The sequence below is a fragment of the Daphnia pulicaria genome, chromosome 1, assembly GCF_021234035.1.
Source record: "Daphnia pulicaria isolate SC F1-1A chromosome 1, SC_F0-13Bv2, whole genome shotgun sequence".
NCBI classification, from domain to species: domain Eukaryota; kingdom Metazoa; phylum Arthropoda; class Branchiopoda; order Diplostraca; family Daphniidae; genus Daphnia; species Daphnia pulicaria.
In genome coordinates this window covers 17,479,399-17,502,003 of record NC_060913.1, presented here as the reverse complement: position 1 = coordinate 17,502,003, position 22,605 = coordinate 17,479,399, and the positions used below count along the sequence as shown (strand labels likewise).

Here is a 22,605-nt window from a genome sequence, read left to right as displayed (position 1 = left end):
ATAGACCACAAAACGGCTTCATAGGACAACAATTTAAAAAGTGGTCATGACGTCACAAAAGCAGTTTTACAATTGATTACTTTTATTTTAAAGTTCCCAACTGTTCCAAACAATTTACAAAAAAATCAACGAGATTTTCAACGATACTACGAGTCCTGGTCTCTTACTAGGAAGAGCAGATCCATGCTGCACAATTAGTTATTATGATTTGGTGTTTAAATTTTAGCATGGAAAATACCTATGGAATTGTGCCCTAGTAGGCAGTCAAAATTAGACTACCAAGAAAATAATCATTATAACTAGCAATTTAACGGTATTCTGCGCTAAAATAGAACTTATTTTAACGATTCTATCAGTTCTTTTTCTGAATTCTAAGAGACACGGGATGATTATGATGACATTTCTTACAGGTCCCAACGAGACTCGAACGCGTGATCTCCTGCTTACTAGGCAGGCGCTTTGCCATCTAAGCCATAGGACCACAAAACGGCTTCATAGGACAACAATCTCAAAAGTGGTCATGACGTCACAACAGCAGTTTTACAATTGATTACCTTTATTTTAAAGTTCCCAACTGTTCCACAGCACAAAGAACAATTTACAAAAATATCAACGAGATTTTCAACGATACTACGAGTCCTGGTCTCTTACTAGGAAGAGCAGATCCATGCTGCACAATTAGTTATTATGATTTGGTTTTTAAATTTTAGCATGGAAAATACCTATGGAATTGTGCCCTAGTAGGCAGTCAAAATTAGACTACCAAGAAAATAATCATTATAACTAGCAATTAAACGGTATTCTGCGCTATAATAGAACTTATTTTAACGATTCTATCAGTTCTTTTTCTGATTTCTAAGAGACACGGGATGATTATGATGACATTTCTTACAGGTCCCAACGAGACTCGAACGCGTGATCTCTTGCATACTAGGCAGGCGCTTTGCCATCTAAGCCATAGGACCACAAAACGGCTTCATAGGACAACAATCTCAAAAGTGGTCATGACGTCACAACAGCAGTTTTACAATTGATTACCTTTATTTTAAAGTTCCCAACTGTTCCACAGCACAAAGAACAATTTACAAAAATATCAACGAGATTTTCAACGATACTACGAGTCCTGGTCTCTTACTAAGAAGAGCAAATCCATGCTGCACAATTAGTTATTATGATTTGGTGTTTAAATTTCAGCATGGAAAATACCTTTGGAATTGTGCCCGAGTAGGCAGTCAAAATTAGACTACCAAGAAAATAATCATTATAACTAGCAATTTAACGGTATTCTGCGCTAAAATAGATCTTATTTTAACGATTCTATCAGTTCTTTTTCTGAATTCTAAGAGACACGGCATGATTATGATGACATTTCTTACAGGTCCCAATGAGACTCGAACTCGTGATTTCCTGCTTACTAGGCAGGCGCTTTGCCATCTAAGCCATAGACCACAAAACGGCTTCATAGGACAACAATTTAAAAAGTGGTCGTGACGTCACAACAGCAGTTTTACAATTGATTACTTTTATTTTAAAGTTCCCAACTGTTCCAAACAATTTACAAAAAAATCAACGAGATTTTCAACGATACTACGAGTCCTGGTCTCTTACTAGGAAGAGCAGATCCATGCTGCACAATTAGTTATTATGATTTGGTGTTTAAATTTTAGCATGGAAAATACCTATGGAATTGTGCCCTAGTAGGCAGTCAAAATTAGACTACCAAGAAAATAATCATTATAACTAGCAATGTAACGGTATTCTGAGCTAGAATAGAACTTATTTTAACGATTCTATCAATTCTTTTTCTTATTTCTAAGAGACACGGGATGATTATGATGACATTTCTTACAGGTCCCAACGAGACTCGAACTCGTGATCTCCTGCTTACTAGGCAGGCGCTTTGCCATCTAAGCCATAGGACCACAAAACGGCTTCATAGGACAACAATCTCAAAAGTGGTCATGACGTCACAACAGCAGTTTTACAATTGATTACCTTTATTTTAAAGTTCCCAACTGTTCCACAGCACAAAGAACAATTTACAAAAATATCAACGAGATTTTCAACGATACTACGAGTCCTGGTCTCTTACTAAGAAGAGCAAATCCATGCTGCACAATTAGTTATTATGATTTGGTGTTTAAATTTCAGCATGGAAAATACCTTTGGAATTGTGCCCGAGTAGGCAGTCAAAATTAGACTACCAAGAAAATAATCATTATAACTAGCAATTTAACGGTATTCTGCGCTAAAATAGATCTTATTTTAACGATTCTATCAGTTCTTTTTCTGAATTCTAAGAGACACGGCATGATTATGATGACATTTCTTACAGGTCCCAATGAGACTCGAACTCGTGATTTCCTGCTTACTGGGCAGGCGCTTTGCCATCTAAGCCATAGACCACAAAACGGCTTCATAGGACAACAATTTAAAAAGTGGTCATGACGTCACAAAAGCAGTTTTACAATTGATTACTTTTATTTTAAAGTTCCCAACTGTTCCAAACAATTTACAAAAAAATCAACGAGATTTTCAACGATACTACGAGTCCTGGTCTCTTACTAGGAAGAGCAGATCCATGCTGCACAATTAGTTATTATGATTTGGTGTTTAAATTTTAGCATGGAAAATACCTATGGAATTGTGCCCTAGTAGGCAGTCAAAATTAGACTACCAAGAAAATAATCATTATAACTAGCAATTTAACGGTATTCTGCGCTATAATAGAACTTATTTTAACGATTCTATCAGTTCTTTTTCTGATTTCTAAGAGACACGGGATGATTATGATGACATTTCTTACAGGTCCCAACGAGACTCGAACTCGTGATCACCTGCTTACTAGGCAGGAACTTTGCCATCTAAGCCATAGGACCACAAAACGGCTTCATAGGACAACAATTTAAAAAGTGGTCATGACGTCACAAAAGCAGTTTTACAATTGATTACTTCTATTTTAAAGTTCCCAACTGTTCCAAACAATTTACAAAAAAATCAACGAGATTTTCAACGATACTACGAGTCCTGGTCTCTTACTAGGAAGAGCAGATCCATGCTGCACAATTAGTTATTATGATTTGGTGTTTAAATTTCAGCATGGAAAATACCTTTGGAATTGTGCCCGAGTAGGCAGTCAAAATTAGACTACCAAGAAAATAATCATTATAACTAGCAATTTAACGGTATTCTGCGCTAAAATAGATCTTATTTTAACGATTCTATCAGTTCTTTTTCTGAATTCTAAGAGACACGGGATGATTATGATGACATTTCTTACAGGTCCCAATGAAACTCGAACTCGTGTTCTCCTGCTTACTAGGCAGGCGCTTTGCCATCTAAGCCATAGGACCACAAAACGGCTTCATAGGACAACAATTTAAAAAGTGGTCATGACGTCACAACAGCAGTTTTACAATTGATTACCTATATTTTAAAGTTCCCAACTGTTCCACAGCACAAAGAACAATTTACAAAAATATCAACGAGATTTTCAACGATACTACGAGTCCTGGTCTCTTACTAGGAAGAGCAGATCCATGCTGCACAATTAGTTATTATGATTTGGTGTTTAAATTTTAGCATGGAAAATACCTATGGAATTGTGCCCTAGTAGGCAGTCAAAATTAGACTACCAAGAAAATAATCATTATAACTAGCAATTTAACGGTATTCTGCGCTATACTAGAACTTATGTTAACGATTCCATCAGTTGTTTTTCTGATTTCTAATAGACACGGGAAGATTATGATGACATTTCTCACAGGTCCCAACGAGACTCGAACTCGTGATCTCCTGCTTACTAGGCAGGCGCTTTGCCATCTAAGCCATAGGGCCACTAAACGGCTTCATAGGAAAACAATCTAAAAAGTGGTCATGACGACACAAAAGCAGTTTTACAATTGATTACCTTTATTTTAAAGTTCCCAACTGTTCCACTGCACAAAGAACAATTTACAAAAATATCAACGAGATTTTCAACGATACTACGAGTCCTGGTCTCTTACTAAGAAGAGCAAATCCATGCTGCACAATTAGTTATTATGATTTGGTGTTTAAATTTCAGCATGGAAAATACCTTTGGAATTGTGCCCGAGTAGGCAGTCAAAATTAGACTACCAAGAAAATAATCATTATAACTAGCAATTTAACGGTATTCTGCGCTAAAATAGATCTTATTTTAACGATTCTATCAGTTCTTTTTCTGAATTCTAAGAGACACGGCATTATTATGATGACATTTCTTACAGGTCCCAATGAGACTCGAACTCGTGATCTCTTCTTACTAGGCAGGCGCTTTGCCATCTAAGCCATAGACCACAAAACGGGTTCATAGGACAACAATTTAAAAAGTGGTCATGACGTCACAAAAGCAGTTTTACAATTGATTACTTTTATTTTAAAGTTCCCAACTGTTCCAAACAATTTACAAAAAAATCAACGAGATTTTCAACGATACTACGAGTCCTGGTCTCTTACTAGGAAGAGCAGATCCATGCTGCACAATTAGTTATTATGATTTGGTGTTTAAATTTTAGCATGGAAAATACCTATGGAATTGTGCCCTAGTAGGCAGTCAAAATTAGACTACCAAGAAAATAATCATTATAACTAGCAATGTAACGGTATTCTGCGCTATAATAGAACTTATTTTAACGATTCTATTAGTTCTTTTTCTGATTTCTGAGAGACACGGGATGATTATGATGACATTTCTTACAGGTCCCAACGAGAGTCGAACTCGTGATCTCCTGCTTACTAGGCAGGCGCTTTGCCATCTAAGCCATAGGACCACAAAACGGCTTCATAGGACAACAGTCTCAAAAGTGGTCATGACGTCACAACAGCAGTTTTACAATTGATTACCTTTATTTTAAAGTTCCCAACTGTTCCACAGCACAAAGAACAATTTACAAAAATATCAACGAGATTTTCAACGATACTACGAGTCCTGGTCTCTTACTAGGAAGAGCAGATCCATGCTGCACAATTAGTTATTATGATTTGGTGTTTAAATTTTAGCATGGAAAATACCTATGGAATTGTGCCCTAGTAGGCAGTCAAAATTAGACTACCAAGAAAATAATCATTATAACTAGCAATTTAACGGTATTCTGCGCTATACTAGAACTTATGTTAACGATTCCATCAGTTGTTTTTCTGATTTCTAATAGACACGGGAAGATTATGATGACATTTCTCACAGGTCCCAACGAGACTCGAACTCGTGATCTCCTGCTTACTAGGCAGGCGCTTTGCCATCTAAGCCATAGGGCCACTAAACGGCTTCATAGGACAACAATCTAAAAAGTGGTCATGACGACACAAAAGCAGTTTTACAATTGATTACCTTTATTTTAAAGTTCCCAACTGTTCCACTGCACAAAGAACAATTTACAAAAATATCAACGAGATTTTCAACGATACTACGAGTCCTGGTCTCTTACTAAGAAGAGCAAATCCATGCTGCACAATTAGTTATTATGATTTGGTGTTTAAATTTCAGCATGGAAAATACCTTTGGAATTGTGCCCGAGTAGGCAGTCAAAATTAGACTACCAAGAAAATAATCATTATAACTAGCAATTTAACGGTATTCTGCGCTAAAATAGATCTTATTTTAACGATTCTATCAGTTCTTTTTCTGAATTCTAAGAGACACGGCATTATTATGATGACATTTCTTACAGGTCCCAATGAGACTCGAACTCGTGATCTCTTCTTACTAGGCAGGCGCTTTGCCATCTAAGCCATAGACCACAAAACGGGTTCATAGGACAACAATTTAAAAAGTGGTCATGACGTCACAAAAGCAGTTTTACAATTGATTACTTTTATTTTAAAGTTCCCAACTGTTCCAAACAATTTACAAAAAAATCAACGAGATTTTCAACGATACTACGAGTCCTGGTCTCTTACTAGGAAGAGCAGATCCATGCTGCACAATTAGTTATTATGATTTGGTGTTTAAATTTTAGCATGGAAAATACCTATGGAATTGTGCCCTAGTAGGCAGTCAAAATTAGACTACCAAGAAAATAATCATTATAACTAGCAATGTAACGGTATTCTGCGCTATAATAGAACTTATTTTAACGATTCTATTAGTTCTTTTTCTGATTTCTGAGAGACACGGGATGATTATGATGACATTTCTTACAGGTCCCAACGAGACTCGAACTCGTGATCTCCTGCTTACTAGGCAGGCGCTTTGCCATCTAAGCCATAGGACCACAAAACGGCTTCATAGGACAACAATCTCAAAAGTGGTCATGACGTCACAACAGCAGTTTTACAATTGATTACTTCTATTTTAAAGTTCCCAACTGTTCCACAGCACAAAGAACAATTTACAAAAAAATCAACGAGATTTTCAACGATACTACGAGTCCTGGTCTCTTACTAGGAAGAGCAGATCCATGCTGCACAATTAGTTATTATGATTTGGTGTTTAAATTTTAGCATGAAAAATACCTATGGAATTGTGCCCTAGTAGGCAGTCAAAATTAGACTACCAAGAAAATAATCATTATAACTAGCAATTTAACGGTATTCTGCGCTATAATAGAACTTATTTTAACGATTCTATCAGTTCTTTTTCTGATTTCTAAGAGACACGGGATGATTATTATGACATTTCTTACAGGTCCCAACGAGACTCGAACTCGTGATCTCCTGCTTACTAGGCAGGCGCTTTGCCATCTAAGCCATAGGACCACAAAACGGCTTCATAGGACAACAATCTCAAAAGTGGTCATGACGTCACAACAGCAGTTTTACAATTGATTACTTCTATTTTAAAGTTCCCTACTGTTCCACAGCACAAAGAACAATTTACAAAAAAATCAACGAGATTTTCAACGATACTACGAGTCCTGGTCTCTTACTAGGAAGAGCAGATCCATGCTGCACAATTAGTTATTATGATTTGGTGTTTAAATTTTAGCATGGAAAACACCTATGGAATTGTGCCCTAGTAGGCAGTCAAAATTAGACTACCAAGAAAATAATCATTATAACTAGCAATTTAACGGTATTCTGCGCTATAATAGAACTTATTTTAACGATTGTATCAGTTCTTTTTCTGATTTCTAAGAGACACGGGATGATTATGATGACATTTCTTACAGGTCCCAACGAGACTCGAACTCGTGATCACCTGCTTACTAGGCAGGAGCTTTGCCATCTAAGCCATAGGACCACAAAACGGCTTCATAGGACAACAATTTAAAAAGTGGTCATGACGTCACAACAGCAGTTTTACAATTGATTACTTCTATTTTAAAGTTCCCAACTGTTCCAAACAATTTACAAAAAAATCAACGAGATTTTCAACGATACTACGAGTCCTGGTCTCTTACTAGGAAGAGCAGATCCATGCTGCACAATTAGTTATTATGATTTGGTGTTTAAATTTCAGCATGGAAAATACCTTTGGAATTGTGCCCGAGTAGGCAGTCAAAATTAGACTACCAAGAAAATAATCATTATAACTAGCAATTTAACCGTATTCTGCGCTAAAATAGATCTTATTTTAACGATTCTATCAGTTCTTTTTCTGAATTCTAAGAGACACGGGATGATTATGATGACATTTCTTACAGGTCCCAATGAGACTCGAACTCGTGATCTCCTGCTTACTAGGCAGGCGCTTTGCCATCTAAGCCATAGGACCACATAACGGCTTCATAGGACAACAATTTAAAAAGTGGTCATGACGTCACAAAAGCAGTTTTACAATTGATTACTTCTATTTTAAAGTTCCCAACTGTTCCAAACAATTTACAAAAAAATCAACGAGATTTTCAACGATACTACGAGTCCTGGTCTCTTACTAGAAAGAGCAGATCCATGCTGCACAATTAGTTATTATGATTTGGTGTTTAAATTTTAGCATGGAAAATACCTATGGAATTGTGCCCTAGTAGGCAGTCAAAATTAGACTACCAAGAAAATAATCATTATAACTAGCAATTTAACGGTATTCTGCGCTATAATAGAACTTATTTTAACGATTCTATCAGTTCTTTTTCTGATTTCTAAGAGACACGGGATGATTATGATGACATTTCTTACAGGTCCCAACGAGACTCGAACTCGTGATCTCCTGCTTACTAGGCAGGCGCTTTGCCATCTAAGCCATAGGACCACAAAACGGCTTCATAGGACAACAATCTCAAAAATGGTCATGACGACACAAAAGCAGTTTTACAATTGATTACCTTTATTTTAAAGTTCCCAACTGTTCCACTGCACAAAGAACAATTTACAAAAATATCAACGAGATTTTCAACGATACTACGAGTCCTGGTCTCTTACTAAGAAGAGCAAATCCATGCTGCACAATTAGTTATTATGATTTGGTGTTTAAATTTCAGCATGGAAAATACCTTTGGAATTGTGCCCGAGTAGGCAGTCAAAATTAGACTACCAAGAAAATAATCATTATAACTAGCAATTTAACGGTATTCTGCGCTAAAATAGATCTTATTTTAACGATTCTATCAGTTCTTTTTCTGAATTCTAAGAGACACGGCATTATTATGATGACATTTCTTACAGGTCCCAATGAGACTCGAACTCGTGATCTCTTCTTACTAGGCAGGCGCTTTGCCATCTAAGCCATAGACCACAAAACGGGTTCATAGGACAACAATTTAAAAAGTGGTCATGACGTCACAAAAGCAGTTTTACAATTGATTACTTTTATTTTAAAGTTCCCAACTGTTCCAAACAATTTACAAAAAAATCAACGAGATTTTCAACGATACTACGAGTCCTGGTCTCTTACTAGGAAGAGCAGATCCATGCTGCACAATTAGTTATTATGATTTGGTGTTTAAATTTTAGCATGGAAAATACCTATGGAATTGTGCCCTAGTAGGCAGTCAAAATTAGACTACCAAGAAAATAATCATTATAACTAGCAATGTAACGGTATTCTGCGCTATAATAGAACTTATTTTAACGATTCTATTAGTTCTTTTTCTGATTTCTGAGAGACACGGGATGATTATGATGACATTTCTTACAGGTCCCAACGAGACTCGAACTCGTGATCTCCTGCTTACTAGGCAGGCGCTTTGCCATCTAAGCCATAGGACCACAAAACGGCTTCATAGGACAACAATCTCAAAAGTGGTCATGACGTCACAACAGCAGTTTTACAATTGATTACTTCTATTTTAAAGTTCCCAACTGTTCCACAGCACAAAGAACAATTTACAAAAAAATCAACGAGATTTTCAACGATACTACGAGTCCTGGTCTCTTACTAGGAAGAGCAGATCCATGCTGCACAATTAGTTATTATGATTTGGTGTTTAAATTTTAGCATGAAAAATACCTATGGAATTGTGCCCTAGTAGGCAGTCAAAATTAGACTACCAAGAAAATAATCATTATAACTAGCAATTTAACGGTATTCTGCGCTATAATAGAACTTATTTTAACGATTCTATCAGTTCTTTTTCTGATTTCTAAGAGACACGGGATGATTATTATGACATTTCTTACAGGTCCCAACGAGACTCGAACTCGTGATCTCCTGCTTACTAGGCAGGCGCTTTGCAGTCTAAGCCATAGGACCACAAAACGGCTTCATAGGACAACAATCTCAAAAGTGGTCATGACGTCACAACAGCAGTTTTACAATTGATTACCTTTATTTTAAAGTTCCCAACTGTTCCACAGCACAAAGAACAATTTACAAAAATATCAACGAGATTTTCAACGATACTACGAGTCCTGGTCTCTTACTAGGAAGAGCAGATCCATGCTGCACAATTAGTTATTATGATTTGGTGTTTAAATTTTAGCATGGAAAATACCTATGGAATTGTGCCCTAGTCGGCAGTCAAAATTAGACTACCAAGAAAATAATCATTATAACTAGCAATTTAACGGTATTCTGCGCTATAATAGAACTTATTTTAACGATTCTATCAGTTCTTTTTCTGATTTCTAAGAGACACGGGATGATTATGATGACATTTCTTACAGGTCCCAACGAGACTCGAACTCGTGATCTCCTGCTTACTAGGCAGGCGCTTTGCCATCTAAGCCATAGGACCACAAAACGGCTTCATAGGACAACAATCTCAAAAGTGGTCATGACGTCACAACAGCAGTTTTACAATTGATTACTTCTATTTTAAAGTTCCCTACTGTTCCACAGCACAAAGAACAATTTACAAAAAAATCAACGAGATTTTCAACGATACTACGAGTCCTGGTCTCTTACTAGGAAGAGCAGATCCATGCTGCACAATTAGTTATTATGATTTGGTGTTTAAATTTTAGCATGGAAAACACCTATGGAATTGTGCCCTAGTAGGCAGTCAAAATTAGACTACCAAGAAAATAATCATTATAACTAGCAATTTAACGGTATTCTGCGCTATAATAGAACTTATTTTAACGATTGTATCAGTTCTTTTTCTGATTTCTAAGAGACACGGGATGATTATGATGACATTTCTTACAGGTCCCAACGAGACTCGAACTCGTGATCACCTGCTTACTAGGCAGGAGCTTTGCCATCTAAGCCATAGGACCACAAAACGGCTTCATAGGACAACAATTTAAAAAGTGGTCATGACGTCACAACAGCAGTTTTACAATTGATTACTTCTATTTTAAAGTTCCCAACTGTTCCAAACAATTTACAAAAAAATCAACGAGATTTTCAACGATACTACGAGTCCTGGTCTCTTACTAGGAAGAGCAGATCCATGCTGCACAATTAGTTATTATGATTTGGTGTTTAAATTTCAGCATGGAAAATACCTTTGGAATTGTGCCCGAGTAGGCAGTCAAAATTAGACTACCAAGAAAATAATCATTATAACTAGCAATTTAACCGTATTCTGCGCTAAAATAGATCTTATTTTAACGATTCTATCAGTTCTTTTTCTGAATTCTAAGAGACACGGGATGATTATGATGACATTTCTTACAGGTCCCAATGAGACTCGAACTCGTGATCTCCTGCTTACTAGGCAGGCGCTTTGCCATCTAAGCCATAGGACCACATAACGGCTTCATAGGACAACAATTTAAAAAGTGGTCATGACGTCACAAAAGCAGTTTTACAATTGATTACTTCTATTTTAAAGTTCCCAACTGTTCCAAACAATTTACAAAAAAATCAACGAGATTTTCAACGATACTACGAGTCCTGGTCTCTTACTAGAAAGAGCAGATCCATGCTGCACAATTAGTTATTATGATTTGGTGTTTAAATTTTAGCATGGAAAATACCTATGGAATTGTGCCCTAGTAGGCAGTCAAAATTAGACTACCAAGAAAATAATCATTATAACTAGCAATTTAACGGTATTCTGCGCTATAATAGAACTTATTTTAACGATTCTATCAGTTCTTTTTCTGATTTCTAAGAGACACGGGATGATTATGATGACATTTCTTACAGGTCCCAACGAGACTCGAACTCGTGATCTCCTGCTTACTAGGCAGGCGCTTTGCCATCTAAGCCATAGGACCACAAAACGGCTTCATAGGACAACAATCTCAAAAGTGGTCATGACGTCACAACAGCAGTTTTACAATTGATTACCTTTATTTTAAAGTTCCCAACTGTTCCACAGCACAAAGAACAATTTACAAAAATATCAACGAGATTTTCAACGATACTACGAGTCCTGGTCTCTTACTAAGAAGAGCAAATCCATGCTGCACAATTAGTTATTATGATTTGGTGTTTAAATTTCAGCATGGAAAATACCTTTGGAATTGTGCCCGAGTAGGCAGTCAAAATTAGACTACCAAGAAAATAATCATTATAACTAGCAATTTAACGGTATTCTGCGCTAAAATAGATCTTATTTTAACGATTCTATCAGTTCTTTTTCTGAATTCTAAGAGACACGGCATGATTATGATGACATTTCTTACAGGTCCCAATGAGACTCGAACTCGTGATCTCCTGCTTACTAGGCAGGCGCTTTGCCATCTAAGCCATAGGACCACAAAACGGCTTCATAGGACAACAATCTCAAAAGTGGTCATGACGTCACAACAGCAGTTTTACAATTGATTACTTCTATTTAAAAGTTCCCAACTGTTCCACAGCACAAAGAACAATTAACAAAAAAATCAACGAGATTTTCAACGATACTACGAGTCCTGGTCTCTTACTAGGAAGAGCAGATCCATGCTGCACAATTAGTTATTATGGTTTCGTGTTTAAATTTCAGCATGGAAAATACCTTTGGAATTGTGCCCGAGTAGGCAGTCAAAATTAGACTACCAAGAACATAATCATTATAACTAGCAATTTAACGGTATTCTGCGCTAAAATAGAACTTATTTTAACGATTCTATCAGTTCTTTTTCTGATTTCTAAAAGACACGGGATGATTATGATGACATTTCTTACAGGTCCCATCGAGACTCGAACTCGTGATCTCCTGCTTACTAGGCAGGCGCTTTGCCATCTAAGCCATATGACCACAATACGGCTTCATAAGACAACAATTTCAAAAGTGGTCATGACGTCACAACAGCAGTTTTACAATTGATTACTTCTATTTTAAAGTTCCCAACTGTTCCACAGCAAAAAAACAATTTACAAAAAAATCAACGAGATTTTCAACGATACTACGAGTCCTGGTCTCTTACTATGAAGAGCAGATCCATGCTGCACAATTAGTTATTATGATTTGGTGTTTAAATTTCAGCATGGAAAATACCTTTGGAATTGTGCCCGAGTAGGCAGTCAAAATAAGACTACCAAGAAAATAATCATTATAACTAGCAATTTAACGGTATTCTGCGCTATAATAGATCTTATTTTAACGATTCTATAAGTTCTTTTTCTGAATTCTAAGAGACACGGGATGATTATGATGACATTTATTACAGGTCCCAATGAGACTCGAACTCGTGATTTTCTGCTTACTAGGCAGGCGCTTTGCCATCTAAGCCATAGGACCACAAAACGGCTTCATAGGACAACAATTTAAAAAGTTGTCATGACGTCACAACAGCAGTTTTACAATTGATTACTTCTATTTTAAAGTTCCCAACTGTTCCAAACAATTTACAAAAAAATCAACGAGATTTTCAACGATACTACGAGTCCTGGTCTCTTACTAGGAAGAGCAGATCCATGCTGCACAATTAGTTATTATGGTTTCGTGTTTAAATTTCAGCATGGAAAATACCTTTGGAATTGTGCCCGAGTAGGCAGTCAAAATTAGACTACCAAGAAAATAATCATTATAACTAGCAATTTAACGGTATTCTGCGCTATAATAGAACTTATTTTAACGATTCTATCAGTTCGTATTCTGATTTCTAAAAGACACGGGATGATTATGATGACATTTCTTACAGGTCCCATCGAGACTCGAACTCGTGATTTCCTGCTTACTAGGCAGGCGCTTTGCCATCTAAGCCATAGGACCACAAAACGGCTTCATAAGACAACAATTTCAAAAGTGGTCATGACGTCACAACAGCAGTTTTACAATTGATTACTTCTATTTTAAAGTTCCCAACTGTTCCACAGCACAAAAACAATTTACAAAAAAATCAACGAGATTTTCAACGATACTACGAGTCCTGGTCTCTTCATAAGAAGAGCAGATCCACGCTGCACAATTAGTTATTATGATTTGGTGTTTAAATTTTAGCATGGAAAATACCTATGGAATTGTGCCCGAGTAGGCAGTCAAAATTAGACTACCAAGAAAATAATCATTATAACTAGCAATTTAACGGTATTCTGCGCTATAATAGAACTTATTTTAACGATTCTATCAGTTCTTTTTCTGATTTCTAAGAGACACGGGATGATTATGATGACATTTCTTACAGGTCCCATCGAGACTCGAACTCGTGATCTCCTGCTTACTAGGCAGGCGCTTTGCCATCTAAGCCATAGGACCACAAAACGGCTTCATAAGACAACAATTTCAAAAGTGGTCATGACGTCACAATTGCAGTTTTACAATTGATTACTTCTATTTAAAAGTTCCCAACTATTCCACAGCACAAAGAACAATTAACAAAAAAATCAACGAGATTTTCAACGATACTACGAGTCCTGGTCTCTTACTAGGAAGAGCAGATCCATGCTGCACAATTAGTTATTATGGTTTCGTGTTTAAATTTCAGCATGGAAAATACCTTTGGAATTGTGCCCGAGTAGGCAGTCAAAATTAGACTACCAAGAACATAATCATTATAACTAGCAATTTAACGGTATTCTGCGCTAAAATAGATCTTATTTTAACGATTCTATCAGTTCTTTTTCTGATTTCTAAGAGACACGGGATGATTATGATGACATTTCTTACAGGTCCCAACGAGACTCGAACTCGTGATCTCCTGCTTACTAGGCAGGCGCTTTGCCATCTAAGCCATAGGACCACAAAACGGCTTCATAAGACAACAATTTCAAAAGTGGTCATGACGTCACAACAGCAGTTTTACAATTGATTACTTCTATTTTAAAGTTCCCAACTGTTCCACAGCACAAAAACAATTTACAAAAAAATCAACGAGATTTTCAACGATACTACGAGTCCTGGTCTCTTACTAAGAAGAGCAGATCCACGCTGCACAATTAGTTATTATGATTTGGTGTTTAAATTTTAGCATGGAAAATACCTATGGAATTGTGCCCGAGTAGGCAGTCAAAATTAGACTACCAAGAAAATAATCATTATAACTAGCAATTTAACGGTATTCTGCGCTATAATAGAACTTATTTTAACGATTCTATCAGTTCTTTTTCTGATTTCTAAGAGACACGGGATGATTATGATGACATTTCTTACAGGTCCCATCGAGACTCGAACTCGTGATCTCCTGCTTACTAGGCAGGCGCTTTGCCATCTAAGCCATAGGACCACAAAACGGCTTCATAAGACAACAATTTCAAAAGTGGTCATGACGTCACAACAGCAGTTTTACAATTGATTACTTCTATTTTAAAGTTCCCAACTGTTCCACAGCACAAAAACAATTTACAAAAAAATCAACGAGATTTTCAACGATACTACGAGTCCTGGTCTCTTACTAGGAAGAGCAGATCCATGCTGCACAATTAGTTATTATGATTTGGTGTTTAAATTTCAGCATGGAAAATACCTATGGAATTGTGCCCGAGTAGGCAGTCAAAATTAGACTACCAAGAACATAATCATTATAACTAGCAATTTAACGGTATTCTGCGCTATTATAGAACTTATTTTAACGATTCTATCAGTTCTTTTTCTGATTTCTAAGAGACACGGGATGATTATGATGACATTTCTTACAGGTTCCAACGAGACTCAAACTCGTGATCTCCTGCTTACTAGGCAAGCGCTTTGCCATCTAAGCCATAGGACCACAAAACGGCTTCATAGGACAACAATTTAAAAAGTGGTCATGACGTCACAAAAGCAGTTTTACAATTGATTACTTCTATTTTAAAGTTCCCAACTGTTCCAAACAATTTACAAAAAAATCAACGAGATTTTCAACGATACTACGAGTCCTGGTCTCTTACTAGGAAGAGCAGATCCATGCTGCACAATTAGTTATTATGATTTGGTGTTTAAATTTTAGCATCGAAAATACCTATGGAATTGTGCCCGAGTAGGCAGTCAAAATTAGACTACCAAGAAAATAATCATTATAACTAGCAATTTAACGGTATTCTGCGCTATAATAGAACTTATTTTAACGATTCTATCAGTTCTTTTCTGATTTCTAAGAGACACGGGATGATTATGATGACATTTCTTACAGGTCCCAACGAGACTCGAACTCGTGAGTTCCTGCTTACTAGGCAGGAGCTTTGCCATCTAAGCCATAGGACCACAAAACGGCTTCATAAGACAACAATTTAAAAAGTGGTCATGACGTCACAACAGCAGTTTTACAATTGATTACTTCTATTTTAAAGTTCCCAACTGTTCCACAGCACAAAAACAATTTACAAAAAAATCAACGAGATTTTCAACGATACTACGAGTCCTGGTCTTTTACTAGGAAGAGCAGATCCATGCTGCACAATGAGTTGTTATGATTTGGTGTTTAAATTTCAGCATGGAAAATACCTTTGGAATTGTGCCCGAGTAGGCAGTCAAAATTAGACTACCAAGAAAATAATCATTATAACTAGCAATTTAACGGTATTCTGCGCTAAAGTAGATCTTATTTTAACGATTCTAGCAGTTCTTTTTCTGAATTCTAAGAGACACGGGATGATTATGATGACATTTATTACAGGTCCCAACGAGACTCGAACTCGTGATCTCCTGCTTACTAGGCAGGAGCTTTGCCATCTAAGCCATAAGACCACAAAACGGCTTCATAGGACAACAATTTAAAAAGTGGTCATGACGTCACAAAAGCAGTTTTACAATGGATTACTTCTATTTTAAAGTTCCCAACTGTTCCAAACAATTTACAAAAAAATCAACGAGATTTTCAACGATACTACGAGTCCTGGTCTCTTACTAGGAAGAGCAGATCCATGCTGCACAATGAGTTATTATGATTTGGTGTTTAAATTTTAGCATGGAAAATACCTATGGAATTGTGCCATAGTAGGCAGTCAAAATTAGACTACCAAGAACATAATCATTATAACTAGCAATTTAACGGTATTCTGCGCTATAATAGAACTTATTTTAACGATTCTATCAGTTCTTTTTCTGATTTCTAAGAGACACGGGATGATTATGATGACATTTCTTACAGGTTCCAACGAGACTCGAACTCGTGATCTCCTGCTTACTAGGCAAGCGCTTTGCCATCTAAGCCATAAGACCACAAAACGGCTTCATAGGACAACAATTTAAAAAGTGGTCATGACGTCACAAAAGCAGTTTTACAATTGATTACTTCTACTTTAAAGTTCCCAACTGTTCCAAACAATTTACAAAAAAATCAACGAGATTTTCAACGATACTACGAGTCCTGGTCTCTTACTAGGAAGAGCAGATCCATGCTGCACAATTAGTTATTATGATTTGGTGTTTAAATTTTAGCATCGAAAATACCTATGGAATTGTGCCCGAGTAGGCAGTCAAAATTAGACTACCAAGAAAATAATCATTATAACTAGCAATTTAACGGTATTCTGCGCTATAATAGAACTTATTTTAACGATTCTATCAGTGCTTTTCTGATTTCAAAGAGATACGGGATGATTATGATGACATTTCTTACAGGTCCCAACGAGAATCGAACTCGTGAGTTTCTGCTTACTAGGCAGGCGCTTTGCCATCTAAGCCATAGGACCACAAAACGGCTTCATAAGACAACAATTTAAAAAGTGGTTATGACGTCACAACAGCAGTTTTACAATTGATTACTTCTATTTTAAAGTTCCCAACTGTTCCACAGCACAAAAACAATTTACAAAAAAATCAACGAGATTTTCAACGATACTACGAGTCCTGGTCTCTTACTAGGAAGAGCAGATCCATGCTGCACAATTAGTTATTATGATTTGGTGTTTAAATTTCAGCATGGAAAATACCTATGGAATTGTGCCCGAGTAGGCAGTCAAAATTAGACTACCAAGAAAATAATCATTATAACTAGCAATTTAACGGTATTCTGCGCTATAATAGAACTTATTTTAACGATTCTATCAGTTCTTTTCTGATTTCTAAGAGACACGGGACGATTATGATGACATTGCTTACAGGTCCCAACGAGACTCGAACTCGTGATCACCTGCTTACTAGGCAGGCGCTTTGCCATCTAAGCCATAGGACCACAAAACGGCTTCATAAGACAACAATTTCAAAAGTGGTCATGACGTCACAACAGCAGTTTTACAATTGATTACTTCTATTTTAAAGTTCCCAACTGTTCCACAGCACAAAAACAATTTACAAAAAAATCAACGAGATTTTCAACGATACTACGAGTCCTGGTCTCTTACTAGGAAAAGCAGATCCATGCTGCACAATTAGTTATTATGATTTGGTGTTTAAATTTCAGCATGGAAAATACCTATGGAATTGTGCCCGAGTAGGCAGTCAAAATTAGACTACCAAGAAAATAATCATTATAACTAGCAATTTAACGGTATTCTGCGCTATAATAGAACTTATTTTAACGATTCTATCAGTTCTTTTCTGATTTCTAAGAGACACGGGACGATTATGATGACATTTCTTACAGGTCCCAACGAGACTCGAACTCGTGATCACCTGCTTACTTGGCAGGCGCTTTGCCATCTAAGCCATAGGACCACAAAACGGCTTCATAAGACAACAATTTCAAAAGTGGTCATGACGTCACAACAGCAGTTTTACAATTGATTACTTCTATTTTAAAGTTCCCAACTGTTCCACAGCACAAAAACAATTTACAAAAAAATCAACGAGATTTTCAACGATACTACGAGTCCTGGTCTCTTACTAGGAAGAGCAGATCCATGCTGCACAATTAGTTATTATGATTTGGTGTTTAAATTTCAGCATGGAAAATACCTATGGAATTGTGCCCGAGTAGGCAGTCAAAATTAGACTACCAAGAACATAATCATTATAACTAGCAATTTAACGGTATTCTGCGCTATTATAGAACTTATTTTAACGATTCTATCAGTTCTTTTTCTTATTTCTAAGAGACACGGGATGATTATGATGACATTTCTTACAGGTTCCAACGAGACTCGAACTCGTGATCTCCTGCTTACTAGGCAGGCGCTTTGCCATCTAAGCCATAGGACCACAAAACGGCTTCATAGGACAACAATTTCAAAAGTGGTCATGACGTCACAAAAGCAGTTTTACAATTGATTACTTCTATTTTAAAGTTCCCAACTGTTCCAAACAATTTACAAAAAAATCAACGAGATTTTCAACGATACTACGAGTCCTGGTCTCTTACTAGGAAGAGCAGATCCATGCTGCTCAATTAGTTATTATGATTTGGTGTTTAAGTTTTAGCATGGAAAATACCTATGGAATTGTGCCCTAGTAGGCAGTCAAAATTAGACTACCAAGAAAATAATCATTATAACTAGTTTTTAACGGTATTCTGCGCTATAATAGAACTTATTTTAACGATTCTATCAGTTCTTTTTCTGATTTCTAAGAGACACGGGATGATTATGATGACATTCCTTACAGGTCCCAACGAGAGTCGAACTCGTGATCTCCTGCTTACTAGGCAGGCGCTTTGCCATCTAAGCCATAGGACCACAAAACGGCTTCATAGGACCACAATTTCAAAAATGGTCATGACGTCACAACAGCAGTTTTACAATTGATTACTTCTATTTTAAAGTTCCCAACTGTTCCACAGCACAAAGAACAATTTACAAAAAAATCAACGAGATTTTCAACGATACTACGAGTCCTGGTCTCTTACTAGGAAGAGCAGATCCATGCTGCACAATTAGTTATTATGATTTGGTGTTTAAATTTTAGCATCGAAAATACCTATGGAATTGTGCCCGAGTAGGCAGTCAAAATTAGACTACCAAGAAAATAATCGTTATAACTAGCAATTTAACGGTATTCTGCGCTATAATAGAACTTATTTTAACGATTCTATCAGTTCTTTTCTGATTTCTAAGAGACACGGGACGATTATGATGACATTTCTTACAGGTCCCAACGAGACTCGAACTCGTGATCACCTGCTTACTAGGCAGGCGCTTTGCCATCTAAGCCATAGGACCACAAAACGGCTTCATAAGACAACAATTTCAAAAGTGGTCATGACGTCACAACAGCAGTTTTACAATTGATTACTTCTATTTTAAAGTTCCCAACTGTTCCACAGCACAAAAACAATTTACAAAAAAATCAACGAGATTTTCAACGATACTACGAGTCCTGGTCTCTTACTAGGAAGAGCAGATCCATGCTGCACAATTAGTTATTATGATTTGGTGTTTAAATTTCAGCATGGAAAATACCATTGGAATTGTGCCCGAGTAGGCAGTCAAAATTAGACTACCAAGAAAATAATCATTATAACTAGCAATTTAACGGTATTCTGCGCTAAAGTAGATCTTATTTTAACGATTCTATCAGTTCTTTTTCTGAATTCTAAGAGACACGGGATGATTATGATGACATTTCTTACAGGTCCCAACGAGACTCGAACTCGTGATCTCCTGCTTACTAGGCAGGCGCTTTGCCATCTAAGCCATAAGACCACAAAACGGCTTCATAGGACAACAATTTAAAAAGTGGTCATGACGTCACAAAAGCAGTTTTACAATGGATTACTTCTATTTTAAAGTTCCCAACTGTTCCAAACAATTTACAAAAAAATCAACGAGATTTTCAACGATACTACGAGTCCTGGTCTCTTACTAGGAAGAGCAGATCCATGCTGCACAATTAGTTATTATGATTTGGTGTTTAAATTTTAGCATGGAAAATACCTATGGAATTGTGCCATAGTAGGCAGTCAAAATTAGACTACCAAGAACATAATCATTATAACTAGCAATTTAACGGTATTCTGCGCTATAATAGAACTTATTTTAACGATTCTATCAGTTCTTTTTCTGATTTCTAAGAGACACGGGATGATTATGATGACATTTCTTACAGGTCCCAACGCGACTCGAACTCGTGATCTCCTGCTTACTAGGCAGGAGCTTTGCCATCTAAGCCATAGGACCACAAAACAGCTTCATAGGACAACAATCTCAAAAGTGGTCATGACGTCACAACAGCAGTTTTACAATTGATTACCTTTATTTTAAAGTTCCCAACTGTTCCACAGCACAAAGAACAATTTACAAAAATATCAACGAGATTTTCAACGATACTACGAGTCCTGGTCTCTTACTAGGAAGAGCAGATCCATGCTGCACAATTAGTTATTATGATTTGGTGTTTAAATTTTAGCATGGAAAATACCTATGGAATTGTGCCCTAGTAGGCAGTCAAAATTAGACTACCAAGAAAATAATCATTATAACTAGTTTTTAACGGTATTCTGCGCTATAATAGAACTTATTTTAACGATTCTATCAGTTCTTTTTCTGATTTCTAAGAGACACGGGATGATTATGATGACATTTCTTACAGGTCCCAACGAGAGTCGAACTCGTGATCTCCTGCTTACTAGGCAGGCGCTTTGCCATCTAAGCCATAGGACCACAAAACGGCTTCATAGGACAACAATTTCAAAAATGGTCATGACGTCACAACAGCAGTTTTACAATTGATTACTTCTATTTTAAAGTTCCCAACTGTTCCACAGCACAAAGAACAATTTACAAAAAAATCAACGAGATTTTCAACGATACTACGAGTCCTGGTCTCTTACTAGGAAGAGCAGATCCATGCTGCACAATTAGTTATTATGATTTGGTGTTTAAATTTTAGCATCGAAAATACCTATGGAATTGTGCCCGAGTATGCAGTCAAAATTAGACTACCAAGAAAATAATGGTTATAACTAGCAATTTAACGGTATTCTGCGCTATAATAGAACTTATTTTACGATTCTATCAGTTCTTTTCTGATTTCTAAGAGACACGGGACGATTATGATGACATTTCTTACAGGTCCCAACGAGACTCGAACTCGTGATCACCTGCTTACTAGGCAGGCGCTTTGCCATCTAAGCCATAGGACCACAAAACGGCTTCATAAGACAACAATTTCAAAAGTGGTCATGACGTCACAACAGCAGTTTTACAATTGATTACTTCTATTTTAAAGTTCCCAACTGTTCCACAGCACAAAAACAATTTACAAAAAAATCAACGAGATTTTCAACGATACTACGAGTCCTGGTCTCTTACTAGGAAGAGCAGATCCATGCTGCACAATTAGTTATTATGATTTGGTGTTTAAATTTCAGCATGGAAAATACCTATGGAATTGTGCCCGAGTAGGCAGTCAAAATTAGACTACCAAGAACATAATCATTATAACTAGCAATTTAACGGTATTCTGCGCTATTATAGAACTTATTTTAACGATTCTATCAGTTCTTTTTCTGATTTCTAAGAGACACGGGATGATTATGATGACATTTCTTACAGGTTCCAACGAGACTCGAACTCGTGATCTCCTGCTTACTAGGCAGGCGCTTTGCCATCTAAGCCATAGGACCACAAAACGGCTTCATAGGACAACAATTTAAAAAGTGGTCATGACGTCACAAAAGCAGTTTTACAATTGATTACTTCTATTTTAAAGTTCCCAACTGTTCCAAACAATTTACAAAAAAATCAACGAGATTTTCAACGATACTACGAGTCCTGGTCTCTTACTAGGAAGAGCAGATCCATGCTGCAAAATTAGTTATTATGATTTGGTGTTTAAATTTTAGCATCGAAAATACCTATGGAATTGTGCCCGAGTAGGCAGTCAAAATTAGACTACCAAGAAAATAATCATTATAACTAGCAATTTAACGGTATTCTGCGCTATAATAGAACTTATTTTAACGATTCTATCAGTTCTTTTCTGATTTCTAAGAGACACGGGATGATTATGATGACATTTCTTACAGGTCCCAACGAGACTCGAACTCGTGAGTTCCTGCTTACTAGGCAGGCGCTTTGCCATCTAAGCCATAGGACCACAAAACGGCTTCATAAGACAACCATTTAAAAAGTGGTCATGACGTCACAACAGCAGT

General features: G+C 36.7%; 8 non-coding genes across 8 annotated transcripts; all 8 read right to left on the bottom strand.

The window, feature by feature from the left end:
• Positions 1 to 1,849: 1,849 nt before the first annotated feature.
• Trnat-agu lies at positions 1,850 to 1,922 on the bottom strand. The gene has a single exon. It is a non-coding gene; the product is annotated as a tRNA-Thr (tRNA).
• Positions 1,923 to 6,160: 4,238 nt separating this feature from the next.
• On the bottom strand, positions 6,161 to 6,233 carry Trnat-agu. Its single transcript has one exon. It is a non-coding gene; the product is annotated as a tRNA-Thr (tRNA).
• Positions 6,234 to 6,644: 411 nt separating this feature from the next.
• Trnat-agu lies at positions 6,645 to 6,717 on the bottom strand. Its single transcript has one exon. It is a non-coding gene; the product is annotated as a tRNA-Thr (tRNA).
• A 1,359-nt stretch (positions 6,718 to 8,076) lies between these two features.
• Positions 8,077 to 8,149, bottom strand: Trnat-agu. The gene has a single exon. It is a non-coding gene; the product is annotated as a tRNA-Thr (tRNA).
• Positions 8,150 to 9,032: 883 nt separating this feature from the next.
• On the bottom strand, positions 9,033 to 9,105 carry Trnat-agu. The gene has a single exon. It is a non-coding gene; the product is annotated as a tRNA-Thr (tRNA).
• Positions 9,106 to 10,000: 895 nt separating this feature from the next.
• Positions 10,001 to 10,073, bottom strand: Trnat-agu. The gene has a single exon. It is a non-coding gene; the product is annotated as a tRNA-Thr (tRNA).
• A 1,359-nt stretch (positions 10,074 to 11,432) lies between these two features.
• Positions 11,433 to 11,505, bottom strand: Trnat-agu. The gene has a single exon. It is a non-coding gene; the product is annotated as a tRNA-Thr (tRNA).
• A 2,819-nt stretch (positions 11,506 to 14,324) lies between these two features.
• Positions 14,325 to 14,397, bottom strand: Trnat-agu. The gene has a single exon. It is a non-coding gene; the product is annotated as a tRNA-Thr (tRNA).
• Between the last annotated feature and the right edge of the window lie 8,208 nt (positions 14,398 to 22,605).